This window comes from Aethina tumida, chromosome 5, assembly GCF_024364675.1.
Source record: "Aethina tumida isolate Nest 87 chromosome 5, icAetTumi1.1, whole genome shotgun sequence".
Taxonomy (NCBI): Eukaryota; Metazoa; Arthropoda; class Insecta; order Coleoptera; family Nitidulidae; genus Aethina; species Aethina tumida.
The window spans coordinates 4,022,988-4,041,578 of NC_065439.1; the positions used below are offsets into that span (position 1 = coordinate 4,022,988).

Genomic DNA, 18,591 nt, shown 5'->3' on the forward strand with positions numbered 1-18,591 from the left:
GGACTGGCTGAGTTGTGATCCCGTTTTTTTAGGTCCGGTAATCGGATTCGGTAAGTTTTGCGGACAACATAACTCAATTGATTTGTTTTGTTGATGGCAGATAAGTTCGTCACCGCTAAACTTCCTCCTTCGGGCACATTCACACAAACATTCGGCGCCATTCCATTCTCCGCTCACGTTTTCAAATCAATTTTTTTAGCTCTCATTGTGGAGCAAAGTTTAACAGCGGCTCCGCCACCGCCGCACTGCACTGCTGCATAATAAACATATTGTTGAAAACAACTTTTCCATTTCAGATAAAACATGATGTGCGAAGGAAATTCCGTTTTATAAACAATGTGCTGCGCTAATTATGGCGAGGCAAAACCTTATTAAAAGAGCACAATATTGCAATGCATATTAAGAACAATATTAAAGAGACTGCAAACTTTTAATCCACTCACCCTAATTATGTTTTATGTGCCGACTGAAAGAACAACCACGCGGCGTCAAATAATAATTATTACACCCCTTATTCATTATACAACTTCATTTACGGCCTTTTTAACTATATTTTTAATTTTAATACGTGCCTTGCATAGTTGATCACTGAAATTGCTTTTATGCATAAAGCCCTTAATAATTTGATATACCATGATAATAAATTACAGCCATAAACTTTAAATGCCGCTGTCACTATGAATGATTATTAAAATTCAATTACACCTTCTGCAAATATTTATTTTACTTTAATAATTACGATAAAAATTGGAATTTTAATCTAACTTTAATTTTTATTAATTAAATTTAAAATTATTTAAATATTTTGTAAATTTATTATAATTTTGTCCTTTTGTGTTAATCCTGACAGTTTTTTTTTCATAGTTTATTAACAATAAATTCATAAGAATTGTGTTTTAATTTTTCCATTAAATTGTTATATTTTTTATTAAATGGTATACAGTAAGGAAAGCGTTTGAACCGTTTGAATTTAGAGAGAGACATCATGTATGACAGAGACAGAAGAAGTCTGTCCCATAGTGGGAGATTTACTGTCTCTATTGCACACGATGTCTCTTTCTGATTCAGATGAATCAAACTCTCTTTGTACTGTATATCAATTTAAGGGAGTGCTCAATCTAAAAGAATAGTTAGATTTACTCTAAAAAATTTGTTAGAATGATTTGTTCAATTTTCATACCTGAAAAATTACTCAGTAAATTTTAATTATGGACCATTTTGTCTATAACTACATATTTTTTACGGTTACAGTTAAAAAAAGTCGTCATAGTTCGTTAAAATTGAATGAAAAATACGGATTTTATAGAAACGTCCCTCTTTCAAATGGGCCACACTGTAGTTTTACATAAGTAAAGTTTATATATCTGAAACATTTATAAATTACAGTAAAGAAATATAAATACAAACATATGTGTGTAGAAAATGGTGATTAAAAATTTTATTTTTTTATGCAAATAAATCCGTCGGATTTTTGCGGCCTTCGTAATTTCGTTTTAAGCTGAGTGGCCACACCGAATTATAATTTCAAATTAATTCTTTTTATCTCGAACTCCGTCCGAAATTCCAAAGTTTAATTAATTTTTCATTTATTATAAAATTCGCCATAAAATTTAATCAGCCAAATTAATACATTTTAGTATTTGGCCTCATCTACATAGTTAATGTGGGTGAAAGGCAGAAAACAACTTAGCAAAGTACGATTATGTTTTATTTACACTAAATCTTGGGACATAAAAACCTCCCGATTGGCTATTAAAACTTATTAAAAGGAAACTTTTGCGTAATATCTTTAATGCCGACTTTTATTAAACTGTGTGAATATTTTAATTTAACTTTGATTAACTGAAATCACTTTGAACGGTTCTTAACTGAATAGTGGTGAGGTTAGGTCGAGGAAAGGGGGCTGAAAACATGTTGCGGTGGTGCTAGACGTAAAATTCGTTCAATTTTTCCAAATTCTTAACAAATAAATTTCGTTGAAGCCGATTGAATAATGAATTTCTAAATTGAATGCAATTTATAATCGAATGACTGCGCTTACAAATAAACGAGTGCAAAATAGAATTCGTTAATTGAATTTCACCGGAACATTTTACGGTTCCATATATAATTATATAATACGAAATTAAATACTGATTGAACATATTATTTAATGCTTTTCAATACTGTAAACGTTCCACTTTTCGATTTATTATGCCTATTTACTGTTACGTTTATTATTGGATATTCGTATAATTTGTTTTGTTATGTCCATTCCAAAACTATTTTTTATATTACATTAAATTACATTTTTATTATTAAATTTTCACAAATTTCCACTTAATACTGTCTCAATAAAACGAAACATTATATAAAAACCTTAAGTGTATCTGTTTCTCTCACACGTAATGTCTCTTTCAAGATTCAAATAGAGTAAACGCTTTTCCTACTGTATATACCGATTAAAAAGTGTTTACTCTGCTTGAATCTTGAAAGAGACATCATGCACGACAGAGATAGTAAAAGTCCCGCCCACTATGGAACAAAGTTAGGTTAAGATTTATTATATTAATAAAACAGGTAGTCAAAATTTAGAAAGTGATATGAATAAATTGATGTAAGATTATATTTTTAAACTTATTTTATGTTAAAGACCATCATAAAAAAGTACAAACAGTTGAATAAAATGTAAAATCTAATAAAATAAAACTAGTTATAAATTAATAATGAAAGTTGTGTAAAATAAAATGAAAAATAAATGAATAAACAATAAGGGAAATTAATTTAAAATGAGTTAATAAATAAATATTGTTGTTGAAATGTCAATACAAAATTAAATAATATATATTTTAGTAAAACAAAATAAAAAAGGCAAAAATCCATGTAAAAATTGATATAGGTGGAATAATTATGTGGCAGTAGTTTGGGTGGGTATATTTTTGTGAAAAATCAAACCGTTCATACGACATTGTAGACGATAAATTCGTTTGTTCACTATTTACAATTTGTTTTGATGGTCTGCAAACGTACACATTTGATATTCATACATTCGTTCGCATATTCGGCATTTTTAAATGTCATGCACACGCTGAAGCTGAAAATTTTCATTATTTACACGAATATGCATATTAACTACTTTATTATAAAGCGAATATTCATCATTCATTCCATTACTAATTAATTTTTATTCATTAAATTATGGTGCTCCATTGTTGCTGATGTAGTAGTTCTTTATTCTTCGTTTTGTTTACTTCAAATAACATTATATTTGTAATTATGCTGTAGTCCAATTAGAAATGCACACAACTAATTGAATTGTGCTCAATTATTAATCACAAACACACTATTCAACTTTTCTCCAACTTGTTCAACTACTTGTAATATTAAGAAACTAATTTATTCGTAATGAAATATAAAAATTTAAATGAAAACTGCTAATAATAATGCAGAGTAATATTTAACAAGCTTTGAGCTATTTATACAAATGAAATAAATGTTAATAATGCTCATAAAGCATAATAATTGCTTTGTACGTAAAATTTTCCACATTAACTTTTAGTAAAAAGCTTTTATACTATTCTCATAGAAGTATACATAATACGTTGGTTATTTTATATTTCAATTTTTATTTTGGTTAACCCATAACGATGAAATTACAATAATTAATGTGAAATAAAGAAAATTTAAATATAAATGAGGTAATTAATCATTGATTTACTTTTTAAAACACACAATAAATGTAAAAAAGAAATAACAAGAAACCGCAGTAATTGTCAACCTGAAATAAAACCATAAATTAAAAATCAATAATTATGAAAAATAAATGTACTAGAATTATAGAAATTGTAATATTTTTTTTATTATTATGTAAAATATGTGTATACAACTATATTGCTTCATTAAAATAATCGATAATTATAAAAATAACAAACAGACTAGTTAAATTAAATGAACAGTGTTTGTTTAGTGAAATATTTAACAAACACTATAATAAACATAAATTAAAAACAGTGTAAGAAGATAAAAATGAAAAATAATTACAAGTAACAATGAATATATACTTAAACAACATGATACTGAATAGTTTTTTGTAGTGATAAGTTCATAATTCACAAATTTGAACTCTAATAAGACCTCTTGTCATCAATAAAATATATTAGATTTTGGAATGTACAACAAACGTGTATTTAAAATTAATTGAATATTTTTACTACAAAATAAATATTTAATATTTCTATTGTTGTTGTCATAACTAATTAATGTTTGTATTTAGCTAGTCAATCTTACCTTTTAGTAAAAATCCTGGTAAAGTTGCAGAATCGGTCACTCTAAGGAACATTATCTAGCGCATGCGTCGTGAGGCGCTGATTTCGCGCCTCTTGAACATTTTGAAGTGCAGTGTTGTCGGTTTGCAACGGTCAAAATATCCAAATCATTTTTTATGGTTGAATTATTGTTGTGTTGTTGTGTATGTATTATACTTTTTATTTTTTTGGTAAGTATATTATTTCTTCTAATTTGATGATTATTGCTCATTATTAAAATATTATACTTTACAGATTATATTCTCATGGCGTTTTTAAAAACAATATATTATTCCTATTCTTCTGCTAATTACTTTCTTAATTTATTTGTATGCTCATTTAATATATTTTACTTTATAGATCTTTCTCATTTTTAAAATATTTTACTTTTATTCCTTTAGTAAGATTATTTTTAATTTGTTAGCAGTCATATTTTAAGTTATCTTACTTTATAGATTATTTGTGTGCTGCATTTATTATTTTTTTTGTACAATCTTAATTTATTGATACGGGTCGTTAATTAATTAATATATTTTACTATATAGATAATTGTATTGTATTTAATTAAAAATGTTTTTAATTTTTATTATTTTTTAATTTATTCCAATTTATTAATCAATTTATACTATATTTGCATTGAACAATTTTTTTCGAGTTACATAGACCATGACTGTTCCTCGGAAGATCTGTTTCCGTCGTACCTTCACGAATTCATATGGAGAATTAAATTTAAAAATCATAATATGTTTATGAGCATTTTAAATTGTATTAGGGAGTATATCCAGTGGAATAGATTTTTTTGTTTTAATTGATTTTGTTTTTTATTATAAAATATATAAATATATCTTTTTTGTTAATTTTATATTAATGTTGTAAATTTACCTAATTTACCTTTGAAAATTTACCTAATTATTTAATAAAGAACTTTTAATTAGATAGTTAAACTACCAAAGAAATATAGAGTAAATAAAAAATGAATATACTAATTAATAAAGTGATTTGAATTTTATCTCTTTTCGAATTCAACCACATAAATAATATAAGTCATACATGAAAAACATAATAAATTACATATATATTTTTCTAAAAATCATTTCTCTACATATTTCGTTAAAAATGAAATCTGGCAACTATGCTGTCTAAAATCTCCGAAACAGACGATTTCAAATCCAGTTGACGCATGCGCTACAAATATTCCCTAGAGTGACCGATTCTGCAACTTTACCAAAATCCTTGTTTTCACTTGTACCAAACATAACCTAATCGGCGTAACTACAACGCGTCCCTATTAAAATGCAACTAAATAAAAAAGTGGGTCATTGACTTATAGTTTCCGGGAATCCCCACGTTTCTGCTTGACGACGGTGGTGAACATGCGAATTAACGCGCGCGATTTGACGGTAAAGAGTGGGGGGAGCGACGCGTCTCCGTTTATTTCAGTTTTTCGCCGGTTTTTACGGTATATTTTAATTGATTTAACATTGTAAATGGTCCACGAAGTGTTTTGGGGCCCCTTCGAGTGATACGTGCGGTTTTTATTGAAGGTTTTCGTGAAAAATTGGAAGAAATTCGATTGTTAGATTATGTGCACCGTGTTAAGGCGTCTGCGGACATCACAGTAATGAGCTGCGTTTTGCTCAGGTATGTACCATTAAGATGGTTTATTAATTTAATTATTACTTTGTGAGACACATTCGTAATATTAGTATTTACTCTTGTTTGTCGTTTAAATTGCTAATTTAATATCACATATTTATGCAGTTAATTGACTAAGTGGTTAATTTAATAATAATATTTTTAGTACCTAACATAGTTCAAATTAATTGTACTTACCGTATTTGTATAATGACACGTGCATATATTGTTCTAGAAATCAAAAAAACCGGTTTCCTGCAGTTTTATCGATCGACAGTTACCGAGTGCACTTTTAAGGGATTCTGAGAAGAGAGGGACGCGTCCGCGGTTTTTACTCGATTCGTCGGCAAATTTTACGAAATTTTTATTGTGTTGACTTTGTATTAACTGTGTCCTGTGTCTTCAACTGATCTGGCTGATTTTAAGGTAAGATTTTATAAAAATTTAAGATGTATTGAGTGTGTTTTATTCATTCACTTTATTGCGAAACATAAAAGTTAACAATTATATATGTTAGCTTACGTCATCACCTTCACCGATGGACCGATGCGACGTGCTCACATCTATTTAGACTAGTTTTGTTTCATAAGCAAATCTGAAGTATTTGTTTACATTTAATAATCGGGGCAGTTCTTAAGAAAGAACCGAGCAGTCAAGCTTTAGATGTCGAGGGTTAAACTACGTTTGTTGTAATAAAGCGTATTATTGTGAATTTAGTGTTTTAATCAAACTAAAAAGACAGATTAACAGTCGCTAATCTATCATCAGAAGTGGGATAAAGGATATCTTCTCGTGAATTATTTCCGGAAGAAAGGACCTAAAAAAAATATTTTTTTTTTTTTTTTTTTTGTGTTTCTTTGTGAACGAACAGACAATAGTGAAAAACACAAACGCGCAGTGAGTCCGAACGTTGTGAACATTACCGAAAGTGCATCGGAGAGAGACTAGCAGCAAGAAAGTAACAACAGATTCCAAAAACAAAACATGGAAATTTTATCGACAATGGCCAACGCCCAAACTACTCAAGCAACATTGAAGATGACTGCGCAGAAGGTTTAAGTGTGGCTGCAGCGCAGTTTCGACTTGTAAGATTTAGAAATTGCATTTGAGGAATATGACTTGAATTTGTCAGGAATGGACGAGTGGGTTACGAAATAAATAAAAGAACAACCGAATGCCGTTTGATCTCATAAACTCTCCATCAGATTATCAGAGCGCCATCGTTAAAGCCCTTGGACCACTTAAAGACGATATTACGTTTGTTTATGTTGATGATGTGTTGTGCCCTGCTCGACCCATTCAAGAATGTCTTAAGAATTTAAGAAAGGACATTGACGCCCTTAAATATACAAAAATGTAACTTTTTCTAAACATCTGTGAAATATTTAGGTGTGATCGAAAAAGGACTGGCTGTATATTTTAGACATCTTGTGAAAAACTTTGCAACTTTAACAGCACCGATATCTGCACTGTTACGTGAGGGAAAATCTTTTGAATGGACATGTAAATGTGAAAATGTACGATTGACTTCTTATCCGATTTTCAACATTTTTGATCTGGAATTGTCAACCGAACTACATACAGAAGCAAGTTCGTTAGGATTAGATGTCGCTGTTAGCTGTCGAATAGAAGAAAGTTGAAACAAAAGTATCACGGACCCTTTGAGATAACGCATTGTTAACCTAATGAGAGGTACGCACTCCGAAGGATTGGCAGCCGAGGTAGAACTACAATAGCAGCGCATGAACAGTTACGAACCTGGCCAGATACAGAAATTCTATAAGGTATGATGGATATAGATTTATTTAATAAGATTGATGTGTGAATGTGTGTAAAGGTCCCTGCTTAGTAGGCTGTTTAAGGTCCCTGTGTATCAGGCTATATGTGAAGGTCCCTGCTTAGTAGGCTATGATTAAGGTCCCTGCTCGGCAGGCTATTTTTAAGGTCCCTGCGTCGCAGGCTATGTTTAAGGTCCCTACTTTGCAGGCTATGTTTAAAGGTCCCTGCTCGGCAGGCTATTTTTAAGGTCCCTGCTCTGCAGGCTTAGATTGTTGTGTTCTGTGTCTGTGAGACAAGCGGGTAATAGACCTGGTAGTGGTTGAACCGCCTCTGAGCTCCTGGCTAGAATATGGTATCTTTTGATAGCACTTGAGAGTCATGGGTGTAACAGACCTGTTGATGGTTGAGCCGCCTCTGAGCTTCTAGTGGTTGTTAACTGTGCCACATAACAGTCTATTTTGTTAAATGAAATAAGGTTTAGACTTAGTTCTTCGAATATATTTTGAGCTTGTACTGCTGTTATAATGTTTACAGATTACCGGTGTCAGGTGAATCTTTGCAAAACTGTGGAAGGTGCGAGGACGCCCCACATGTCAGGAAGGCCGTGTTAGCTTACGTCATCACCTTCACCGATGGACCGATGCGACGTGCTCACATCTATTTAGACTAGTTTTGTTTCATAAGCAAATCTGAAGTATTTGTTTACATTTAATAATCGGGGCAGTTCTTAAGAAAGAACCGAGCAGTCAAGCTTTAGATGTCGAGGGTTAAACTACGTTTGTTGTAATAAAGCGTATTATTGTGAATTTAGTGTTTTAATCAAACTAAAAAGACAGATTAACAGTCGCTAATCTATCATATATAATTTAATAATATATTTAAAATGGAATTTAGTAGTTTTAAACACAAACAGTATAATATATATTTAATAGTATAATCTAAATTAAATGACAAAAATTAAAGTACGCGCATGCGTGTCCGTACTCTGTTGATTCACGGTTGCCAACTGATAGATATTTTAATATTTTGATATTTTGATATACAGTAGTGGCCATAATTATAGCAACTTATTAAAATGTTTTAAAATAGCTGTACTATTTGAATTAGATTAGATAATGTCTAATGTTTTTACTGTTATGGGTAATATTTACGTTGTTTTTAAAACATAACACAAAAAAGTAAAAAAAAAATCGTGTAAAAAAAGAATTGAGTGTATAAAATAATGAAATATATTTTAATATTGAGTGGACAAATTAAATTCTTTTATTTTGTGCTATTTCACCACTATATAAACATTAATAAAAAAATATATAAATATTTTATAATAATGAATAAAATGAATGTGATAATATCATAAATTTAAACATAACTAACTAGTAAACTTTTAATATTAAAATAAATAGGATAATAATGGTAAAAATATTAGATACATATAAATAATTGTAGAAAATAATGGTGTAATTATTAGTAGTGTAAAAATTCAATAATAAAGTTTAGAAAAATAACAAATAACAGCAAGTAATAATAGTGAAAATAAATACACATTTTATATTTCACTTTTTAGTCATTACAAACACGAATGAAAAATTTATTAGTAATTCTATAATATTAAAATAAATTATAATTAAAAAAATAATAGTTTTTGTAAAGTCAGTAATGAAATAGTAAAAATATATGAAGGACAGTTAAAATGATTGTAATGATAATGATATCAAACGAATTTAATTAGATAAAACAACGAATTTCATAATTACAAATCGATAATAGATTTATTTATTTAAATTTTGTATGCATCAAACAAACAACATTAAAATTGTTATAAATTATATACTTCATTAAGCCATTAGAGACAATAAATTGATAAATTAATTTTATTTATCGTAATGTTTTACGAATAAACAGAAAAATGTTTTTGAATGAGTAACACAATTAGTGCCGTTGCGAATGGAAATCACGCGAATGTTATTCAGCAGGACGAAATCGGAACCGACACTTTTACGATATCTTTTTATAAGGCGCTAATATATTTTTAAACACACGCTCTCCGTTTTCCACAACGCCATTCGACTAATTCAATTACAAAATGCGAAAGATTCGTATCGGACTGCCGCAATTGCCAATTAATAAACAATTTAGGACGGCGGCAGAAAAATAAAACGGGCCGTAATTAAAAAAGTTCCGTGTTCGGTGCATTTTAAGTTGCGAAACAACGCGGCCCATTCAGATTGATTTTATCAAGAAAAATTAATTGGAACTTTTTTCCTCCCGAATAAAATATGAACAACAGTTATGCGCCACCTCTTCTAACTTTTTATTGATTTCCCTCATTTTTGGACGGCAGGTGCATTGCTTCGGTCTCCGGCCGCAAACCGGTCCTCTAAATTAGCGATGGTTTAATTAAAATAATCACTTTCGGTTGTTGCAGCACTGAGGAATGTTAATTGAATGAGATGAAAAGTGCGCCGATACAAATCGTCGGAGTGAAACCAGTCCAGTTATTAAAGTGATCATCAGTAAATCATTATAATTACACATTTATCTGTTCTAATGCTCCGGATTAGTGGTTTAAGTGCACCTGATTAATTTGCACGCAATTTATTTTGGCCGATCCGGAGGACGTTGTCGGATTGTCTCGTACACGTGTTCCTGTGTTCCCGACTTTCTAATTTGATATTCCTTCAGTCCGCCGTTGTTTCAGAGGCTGTTGTCTGAGGTGCACGCTCGGGACAGATGTTAAACCAGTTCTACAAATTGCCTAATAAGTAAAGAAGTGCTGCCTTTTTCTAAACCTATATTTGGATTATGATCATAATTACGAAGTGCCCGACTGGATATGGACGCTCTAACGAACAACAGACCGCCGATGGCAGCCCATTATACAAAAACTGAACTCACGCTGTAAATCTCGTCTTGTTTCTATTTTTATCTGTCCAGAATTTCTTTCATGCTAAAGCAATTCCGAGCAATAATTTTGTGCTTGTTTATATGGTTTTTTATTATTCAAATTATTGCTAGAAACATGTCAGTGACGCGAACACCCACAGCACACTGCGCATGCGCCATTCATTAACATGTCGGTGACGCGAACCTCTATCACAAAGTGCTCAACTACAAACTTGTAGAAGTGGTATAAAAAAATAGAATTTTAATTTTTAGGTTATTCCTAATAAGTTTTAACAATATTCTCTTACTAGAAAAAATAATTTTTATTGTTGATTTAGTAATTTACCTTAGAAAAGTTTGATATATTTATTTTACAGTATATCTTTGAAATACACGTTATTTAATTTTAAATATTAATTGTGATATCTTTAAATTTTAATGTGATATGTAACAAAAAAAATTAGTGGAATATAATATTACTATACTTTTGTTTCTCCGTGAAAAATTATTATACATAAAGGAATAAAATAAAAAAATATTTATGTGATTTTTATTTATACATTTTGATAAATAAAAATCAAATTTGTAAAAAAAGTAATTTATTTCGTGTACAACAATAATAGAAGTAGAAATTTGTCCAAATAAAACAAATAATATTGAAAAAATTCCACATTTTTATTCGTCACTGAATAATTGGGAATTTTTCGCTAAAATTTTATAAAAAATGTATGTTTTTATTACACATATTATTTTTTGTTATCTGTAATTAAGCTCCTCTAAAAAACACATTATACTTATCTAATATGTGGAATTATCCTACGCTTATTTTCGAATAATACTAATAATAATGTTTTATCATTCATCTTCATAAATGAACACATAATTATCAATATAAAATAGTTTTTTGTTTGGACATCAATCAAAAACCTATTAGGGAAACGATAATTGTAATTTGAAACCCACCGTTGATATGTTGTTAAAATTTAGGTGATATTATTACGCAGCTCACTATTAATAATGTGGCTTTATCCTCTGTTCACAATTTTCAATATTTCTGATTAATTGCCGTTGTTTATAAACCATTGGTTAAAACAGACTCAGCAGCCAATATCCAAGTACTGTTTCTATTTCTAGATATTGTTTTTTATTGATAAGGCAAAAGCTTAACAAATAAATTAGTTACAGGACAAAGTATATATTTATACACTTAAATTTGTCTTAATTTAGGAAACAGTGGCAAAAAACAAATAATTTCTACAGTTTATTATAAGAATAAAAATTGATTCAAGTAAATGAAGAGTCATTTAAACTAATTTTGAATGTAAAAACTGAAAGATTCGTTTGATTAAGCCGAAGCAATAAATCCATTTGCACAGAGTCGACACGAAAATAAAAATGGTGAGTCAATAAAGATCGTGTAGGATATTAATACTGTTTGGAGATTGCTACCCTTACAAATGTTAAACGTCGGATTATCGGGCGGCATCAAAACGGCGGTACCGTACGATCCGGATGATTATTCAGTCTGCAGACGGAACGTAATGAATTACCGGATTTAGATTTATCGTAATTCGGTCTTTTCGGGGCGAACGGATAAAAAGAAGACGGTGCCCGGGTCAATGTGGAATTGAGTAACTACTGCGACGGCGAAATGATTAAGTGCTCAATTCTATTAGTTCGATAAGAAACTCGTTTGCAAACGTAGAAGGGAAATGTTTGGCTAACTACCATTGTAAATTTAATATCGTCACGATGGGGCGAGACAGGACGGGATCCTCGTTGGAGTCGAGAGTTTTGGGAGCAATTTAAAAGGTCCGACAAATTCATTATACGATAATGGGGCGACGCAACTTTTTCGACGATGTATCTTTGAATAAATATTGAATATTGATTGACTTTTTCAACTTTTACTACTTTAAACTTGTTAAATTGTCTCAGAAAACTTCAGTTTATGAATGCATTTCAGAGGCCAATAAACAAGTTGGTCGTACGGAGTAACGAAAGGTCAGAACGCATTACAAGAAGGCGTACATCGTGTGTTGGTTTTTGTTCCAAGTTCGCATCGGTTAAGGTAAGGCAAGAAGGCAAAGAGGCAACGACCTCGCAAGCAAACATTGCGGCCGCAATCTGCACTTCTGCACCGAATTCAAACGCTGATTGAACTCATTAAAAACGGCTTTGCCTTCCCTCAATCCGACTGTCACCCGATGATTATTTTAGCGACGCCGCGGATCAATTGATAAAGGTTATTCCGCCGTTAATTGGATGCATATTTAACGAATCAGGAAACACTATCGGGACGCGTTAACTATTCAGGTTAGGTTAGGCGTTTTTAAATGGACGGCCCATTTTAAATTGGACCTTTTTGTCAATCTTCTTCACCTTTTGGGTCGGCCATCATCAGTTATTCATGCTTTCACTGACCAACGTCCACTTCTTTCCAACGTAAAAATTAGTTTGAATGGCATATTAATGAACCTTATTCAGCATCTTTTTCGAACGGCCGGGAACGGGAAGGAATTAATTACGACCGAATCTGGATCATCCGAAATTTCAATGTTCCAGATGAATGCGTGTTTGTAAGAGCAGCTTAACGACCTGTTAAATACCGAACTAACTCGATTCAATGGTCGAATTATTCATATCGCAGTTTAGACAACGTTCAAGTCGCAAATTTTAAATTTAGAACAATCCCAAAGAAAGGCCCCGTCACGTAATCCACGCAAAGGAGGCGTCCCCTAATTGCGACACGTTCCCGAATTCGGCCTTCGAGCAAATGCCCTTTAGTCTCGTACTAAAATAGATCGTTGGGGAGTCATTAACGCCTTTAAAATTTTGCTAGTAAATCTACTGGCGGAAATAATTTGTCTTACCCAACGGGGTTGGCTACAGCTTCCGTTTAATGAGGCCATCACCATAATCGATAGATTTCGTCCGAAACAAAAAATACTTCGACGCTTTGTGACCAATCAGTCGGTCCACGCTCCCTCAATTGAGTAACTGAGTTAAAGAGTATGCGTTTGTGTTTTGTACATCCCAAATTGGTTATTAGCCGTCTTAATTGGGCGGTTTGGGCCCGACAATCGATAAGAATGCAACAACAACGAAAGCTGTGGAGTCTGACGTGTCACCTGGAGTTGAGTTGCCTAAATTAAATTGGGTTCGTGCAATATATCGCCCATAAATTAGTTGTGGTTGGTGCAGATATTAATTTTAATCGATCATGCCACTTTGACACTTACACTATACATAAATTATGCCCCAGATCCGGATTCCGGTTGTTAGACTTACTCATTTTACTTGAATTTTTAACAAAGACAACAAGTTGCACATGAATTATTCAAGATTTGCCCAACTAAAATCAATGGCTATTAAATAACAGATAATGTTGAAATTTTTTACACAAATTCATTGTCAGGGGATTTTATTATTCCGGTTGGAGAGGATTTAAATTGGGCTCAAACAGACTGTGAAAATACGTTTTATAGATCATTGGATTTTTGTTTTGCTTTAAACCTTCACTAAAGTACTTTAGTACATAATTTCGGGCCTAAACCGTCGAATCGTTCGACCGCAAATTGATAATTAATTATGCAGGGGTCGAAATAAATATTTAAATCGGCGTATCGGATTTGATTTGGGGTTAATATCTTTGTGGAAAAAGTGGCATTCGTCCTAACATGACATTCATGTGTAAATTGATTAGTTAATTGCGTTTTAACCAACAAAATTGAAACAGCACGTCCGACTGGTTCAATCAATACCTTTTATGGCGACATTCGAACTGTCAATGGACCAAATTCTGATCAATAATTAAATTTATACTTAACTTATGTGCCGTAATTATAATTTAAGTTTATAAATTTTAAGCAAACTATTGTATTTATTACTAATTAAAATATAATTATTTTATATTATGTTTTAATATAAAAAATATTGATTATTTTATCCAATTGATTAATACTGACATAAAAGATTAAATAAATAAATATATATATTACAACAAAATATTACAAATATTAATTTTATTGAGGAAAAGGTGATATGTATAGAAGAATTCATAGCCATATTTTTTAACAATATTTACATATTAAATATCAGTTTATGTTAAAAATTGGTCAGTACAGGTTAAAGTAGTCCAATTGAAAAATTATGGTACAATATAATATCTCGATAGAAGCACTAAACATCATTTAACAATTACGTTTTAATAATTAAATAAATATATACATTTAAATAGAAATTATTTTGGTTTAGGTAAAAATGAATTATTGTATAAAACCATAAATAAAATATTTGTTAACCTATTAAAAATAAAATTTATAATGTGACACAAATATTAATTATAATATCCTATTTAATTAAAAATACAATACAACTTTTTTAATTAAAAGCAAAACATATTTTAGCTTTATACTTGTTTTATTTTTGAATTTATGTATTCTATTTTATGTTAAATTCGGTTATTAAAGGATAAAAAATTCTAAATAAATAAACAAATAATATAAAAATCTATAATAAAAAAATCACAAACATTTATTAAAAAATATCAAATTCAGGTGAATTATGGCTATAACCAACAAAGGTATCCAACAAAATATTAACAATACTATATTTGTTTTAAAATTTTTGAGCTTAATGCTATTTTATTAAAATTATTTACAAAAAATTAAAATTATTAAAAAATTAAATTTATAATCTGACATAATAATTCATTTATTCTGATATTAATAATAAAAATACATTTAAATTGTGTAAAAAATTTTGAAATTTGGAACATTTCTGACTATATACACTGCTGAAACAAAAGTAATTGTTTTTTTTTCAACAACAAAATACATAAGTAATAAAAAAGATATTTTGTAATCCTGTTATTAATACATTTTATACTGATATAATGTCTTTTTAATGAGTTTTATTGATTACTGGGCTGAAAGCCCCAAAATCTGTCGTTTGTGCAGTGATTACCAAGTAAAAATAAAACAAAAAAAAAAAAATGAAGATAATTCTGAGCTGACCGCAAATCAGACCGAGATTGCGGCCGTATTCAAATCAGGCACATCCACAGCCTCGCATGCAACTGAGGTTTCGTACCTCAGGGCCTACGCCTAGACAACACCTATGCATTAAATAAATTGAGCCGTGCCAGGCCGTAATTTACGGCATGCAGGCGATAAAAACGGAATAATTGGCCGCGGGATAATCGGCGGAGGATCATTTCGGCGCTTAGGAACGGACCGGGCCGCGTGTGCTGCCCCACAGCCTCCAATGGTGTCGGGGTTCAACTTAATGGTGATTGCAGGACGGGCTTTTTGTTGCTCCTGCTGCTAATTTTGGCATTATTAATAAATAGGTGTCGTTCCATGAAACATAAACTGTTCACTGACAATTTGTGAAAGATGTTGTTGGTGTCTTAAAACATTTATCATAAGTATTTAATAGAATTATTAGATCATCATTGAAAATTGAAACAAATCCTTTTATGAAATATTGGGAAAACGTTTAATTTTAAATTTTGTTTTTTGGTCACCACTGTATATGGGACTAAAAAATTGGAATAGAATCGATTAATTTACATTTTATGTTGATGTTTCTGGTCCTTTAGACAAAATAAAACATTTGACTGTGCTTTATTAAAAATAAATTATATGCTTTAGAAAATTCCAATTTTAAGTGAAACTTTCAGGACATCTTAATAATAAACAAGTTGCTGAAACAATGGAAAATATTCAGGAAAGTTTCCAGCATGAAATTTAAACAATTCCCCGTTTGAAAATTGTCAATTGGCTCCACTATAACAATTTATATTTAGTCGGATGCATTATTCAGGGATCCATTTTAAAATATTTAGCCTGAAAATGCGCTTTGTACACTCCGGGTATTAACGTGCAGTCATCTGACCTGAATGCCTCCATGTCAGTGTGTATTTCTGCCAAATAACTCTGTTCGATACTCCGCAACCCACTTTTCCATACACATACAGCATTTTATTTCGTTTTTTGAATCATTGATTATTTGGTTAACACACGTTAAGGGTGGAGGAACGAAATGAAATAAATCAGGCACAGTTTCGTATGAAGTAGTTTCCTGTTTGTTCACTGCTGCAGAGAATTTAATTAAAGACGGTGAAGCTGGAGCAACAAACATTTAAAGAACAAGAAACCATGTTTAATTATATCGCTCCGAGTTAGATATGTTAATACAGCGGTGGGTATGAGTTTCCATTGTGGATTTTTCTTTGTGGCACTATTGAAGACTTTAACCAAGTTCCGAATTAATTTCATCATTAGTCGAGTGTGGAATTAAAACAACTAGTCACAGCTTATGACCAGCTGTGACAGTTCCTTGTACGAGTTGATAAATTGGTCATTATCTGGCTTTGAATGTTGGAGTGGCGCTTGTTTAGATTTGAAGGCTCCGAACCTCGTTTTTGCAAAGGGACCGATTAGTTCGCCGTTATGGCCGGAGGCAACGCCAGATATGTTATTATATCTTCAAAGAGCGGAGCGTTATCAAATTATTTGGGATGAATGATGACTGGGATGGTTACTCTGCTACTTGCTGCGTGCCAAACTGTTTGACCCGCAGGATTCTATCAGATATATGACAATCAATCAGTGACAACCAACTATTATTGTCCTTTTTTCCTGCTGAGGAAACTCCGGACGGGGATTTGGCAAATAACAACGGACGAGATTACTTTTCAAAAGATGTTTGTGTGTGTGACAATTGCACTAGTTTCGATATTAAGCATAAAATAATTGTACAGCACAATGTTCACAGATCAGAGATAAATTGTTTTCATTTGTAATTTGTAAAAATATCATTGACGTTTTTAATTTAACAGTTAATTCCGCCGCTTTCATTGAAAAAACTGACAGACACAGAACTGAATAAATGTTCTTATATGGGTTTCATTGAACATGTGAATGGGGGGATTATTTTATTACATTTACTCGTGGAAATATGAAATACATGAAATTAATTTAGTGCTTGGAAAATCAGTTTCACGTTTCGTCCATTGAAATAAATTTAATGAGCTCCGCTAATTAAGACGTGATAACTGCATTTTGCATCTTTTTACGGAATATTTTGTTTTGCTTGTTTAGCAGTTATTGGAGGGAAATAACGGACGATGGGGTCCTCTGTATTTTTCTGCGAAACTTAATATCGAATTTGTATCGGACGTTAAGAACAAAGCAAACGTCTTTGAAAGGCACAGAAAAATGAATTATTATGCCAGTCTGCCAAAGCTTCATGATAACGTTACAATAATAGGGGAGGACAACTCAATTTTGCACCCTATAAAATTACTAGTTGTTTGATCGATTACGGGATAGAATGGAGCCCTTTGACGAAAGGACCGCTATTTACTTAACTGCCCTTGAATATACACGCTGCCAAATTCAATCTATTTTTTATTATAAATGTAATTGGAAATAGTTATACAGGGTATGCAATAAATACATCATATTTTATAGGATTTATTGTTGTCTAAACATAAAATTAATCAAATTTTTGAACAAAAACTTCTGCTGTGTCTTAATTAAACGTTGTTTTCATCTTGTAAAATAATATTTAACTGCCTAAACTGTTTTTAATATAAAATAGACGACAGTAAAATTTTAGTTTTGCCTTATATTCTAATAAAACATTAATTTTTAAGTACACACGTCGAAAATTAAGACTAATTTGGCACAGTTTACAGCTGAAAATCAATATTATTCTTATATATTAAAAATTAAATTCTCCTGTTTTGTTTTTCTTTTTGTCTGTAAAGGTTAGCTAACTAGATACTGTGGGCATGTTGGTATAACTTTCAGTCGTGTTCTGTAGTTTAGTTACGAGGAAAGTTCAGTTAGGTATACAATTTAAATATGGCTGAAAAATGAAGCTCCGTCTAAGGACGTAATTAATAACTGGTAGTTTTTCAGTGGACATAAAAGTTATTTGAATAAAGTTACAAAACAATTTTTACTAAGTGAGGGAGGAAAATAAAAGTGGGCTGTTG

The 18,591-nt window shown here is 31.0% G+C and overlaps 2 long non-coding RNA genes across 2 annotated transcripts in view; both read left to right on the forward strand.

Moving 5' to 3' along the window:
• Nucleotides 1–5,013: 5,013 nt before the first annotated feature.
• LOC126265558 (uncharacterized) overlaps nucleotides 5,014–18,591 on the forward strand; it is a 30,878-nt gene continuing 17,300 nt past the window's right edge. Inside the window, exons 1-2 of the long non-coding RNA XR_007548043.1 lie at nucleotides 5,014–5,924; nucleotides 6,154–6,344. This is a non-coding gene — a long non-coding RNA (uncharacterized LOC126265558). The remainder of the gene's footprint in view (nucleotides 5,925–6,153; nucleotides 6,345–18,591) is intronic.
• On the forward strand, nucleotides 6,503–8,503 carry LOC126265559 (uncharacterized). Its single transcript, XR_007548044.1, has 2 exons — nucleotides 6,503–7,702; nucleotides 8,232–8,503. It is a non-coding gene; the product is annotated as an uncharacterized LOC126265559 (long non-coding RNA).